At 41.6% G+C, this 2414-nt stretch overlaps 1 protein-coding gene across 1 annotated transcript in view; it reads left to right on the top strand.

Moving 5' to 3' along the window:
• Window positions 1-2414, top strand: part of RNF34 (ring finger protein 34, E3 ubiquitin protein ligase) — a 9445-nt gene that overhangs the window by 526 nt on the left and 6505 nt on the right. The gene's annotated exons all lie outside the window — the stretch shown is intronic.

The raw sequence follows: 2414 nt of genomic DNA, 5'->3' as shown, positions 1-2414 counted from the left end.
CCCGCTCCGGCCGGCCGCGGGGTTCGCTCCCCAAAGGCGCTTCTTCGCCTGCGGGGTTGTCGTTGTGGTTTCAGGTCAGGGCTGAGGGTGGTGGTGACCGGAGATCTCCCGGTTCGGCGGGTTCCGGGGGGTGCTCGATCTCTGAGAAAGCTTTGCTTGTTCTCGGGGTGGGTGTAAAGACGAAATTTCAGCTAAAAAAGAATAAAATACCCTTCTGCTGCTCTGGTTTTGGGCTGCCAGCTTTGATAGCACATCCTGCTTGGACAGATGCGTAAGGAGCAGCATACAGCCTCCCAGTTTCTTGGGGTGGGTGTCTTTCTGAGGTGATAGTCTCATCAGGGACTAAACACCCTTAAAGCCAAAAAAACCCGAGAGCAGAGAAGTTCAATTGCAGTATTTTGCCCCTGTGGGATCCACATAAGGTATATAGAGAGAAGGTAGCTGATGGCAGCTTGTGAGAAGAGAATACGGAAGTGGTGGCTGATGTAGTTGGAAAGGCTTTTGGTGCAGAAATTGGCAATGGTCTAACTAATTCTTGAGGGAGGGAGTTTTCGGTTTAGTGTGTCTCATTTGTGTCTTGTGTTGCTGGCTTTCAGCACGGTCTCATTTCTTTTACAGAGTAATATGAAGAGTCTAGACACTGTAATTCAATTATTGGTTAATGACACTAGTGCATAGAAAGAATCCACAGCTGACTTAGGTTAAGGAGAAAATTAATGATGCCCACATTGGCTTACCTTTCACCTTAAAATGACTGAATGCTTGGCAGTAAGCATAAAGAGGCTTTCTGTTTGATACTAACAATGTTCATGTATCCAAAATGGGTAACAAAAATTTCCTAAGTATATACTTATTTAGTGTTGACAGTGATGTCTGAGCAGTTGTTACAGGCTCTTGAATAAAATAAGTCTAAGAAGCAGGTGTTAAACTAGCAGGCAAGGGTTGTGGTAGCAACTATATTATGTCCTTTTAGTCATCACGTGTCCTGCTGCTGCTGTGACCCCCTCAAAAAACCATAGTCATATAATGAAGAAAGTTGAATTCTGACAGACCCTTTTGGTTCATTGTTTTATTTTTTCTGTTAATTTGTATGTGGCTATTTTAAAATCTTTTAAATATAAAGCTAGCTCATCAGTTTTTAAAAATAAGTGAAGAATTAATGTTTCTGCAGCTGACAACTTTCCCTTAAGACGAGAAAAAATACTTTTCGAAAGTCCCAAGTTTTAAAACTTGCAGCTCTCTTGGATTAAGTGATTGGTTTTCATTATGTATTTCTGAAAAGTTAGTTACTCTTGCCTAATAAACTAGGATAATTATGCATAATTTGTTTTGTATAGGAAAAATTAATACTGATCTGTTTCCAATCTTTGTTATTGAAAAGTAGAGAACAAGTCTCAGTTCGATAGTTTAATGATTGTCACGGAAGTCTGGTGACACATCAGGCAGGCTCCAAGCCCACAGTGTACCTGTGAGTGCAGCTACGTGCTGGGGCAGCCTGTGTCTTGGCTGGAGGTCAGGGAAGGGCCACTGGAGTTCATCCCCCTTCAGCTCCGTTTGCAGGAAGCTTAGGAAGATTTTCTCCTATGCGTGGGGTGCGCACTGCATGGAGGTTTCTTGTTATGCCTGGGATGAATTTTGCTCTTGAAATGCCTGTAAAATTAGACTAGTGAATTTAAGTTGTTGCACATACATTTGATGTTATTACTGCACACAGTGTTATGTGTTGTACAGCTTAGAACCAAAATTACTGTTTGATATTTCACTGTATTGCAACACTTTTAATGTCGGCTCACAACAGTAAAAGTGCATGTTTGTGTGGGCTGGAGAGATGCTTTTGATGTTCCATACTTAAGGCACTTACATGAAGGTGGTGGTGTAGAACGTGTTTGGTCCCATGGCATTGTTTCTCACAGCTGCTCTCTAAACCACAGCGAGGACTCTTTTCTTACCTCTTGTGCTCAGTGGTTTGAAAGGAGACATTCTGGCATATCCCCAGGTGTTGTGTTGTTACCACAAATGTAACAGGACTGTGTTCGGTTCAGGGGAAATGTGCAATGTAATATCAAAATTCGTCTAGTTACTACAGAAATTAAAGCACCATCATTACTGAGCTAAGTGCATGTTCTGGTTGGTTTAGATTTTACAGCACAAACTACAAGTCTCAAAAGCAATTATTTTATGTCTTCATGCTTTGCAAAAAAAAAAAAAAAAAAAGATGCTGCCCTGGAATGAAAAACAGAACAGTTCTAACCAGCATAGTTAAGAAAAGAATGAAAAAAAAATATGTTTAAAGGAAGTTGTACCACTCAGCTTCCTGTCAGAAAGAACCTGATGCAATTCTGTTAGTTGGGTTTTTTTTGTTTTTGTTTTGTTGGTTTTTTGGGGGGGGGGGGGGGGGGGGGGGTGGGGGGCCC

The sequence above is a fragment of the Haliaeetus leucocephalus genome, unplaced genomic scaffold (assembly GCF_000737465.1).
Source record: "Haliaeetus leucocephalus isolate CR32 unplaced genomic scaffold, Haliaeetus_leucocephalus-4.0 Scaffold840, whole genome shotgun sequence".
NCBI classification, from domain to species: Eukaryota; Metazoa; Chordata; class Aves; order Accipitriformes; family Accipitridae; genus Haliaeetus; species Haliaeetus leucocephalus.
Note: the sequence above shows the minus strand (reverse complement) of the source record. Positions and strands in the feature narration are given on the sequence as shown.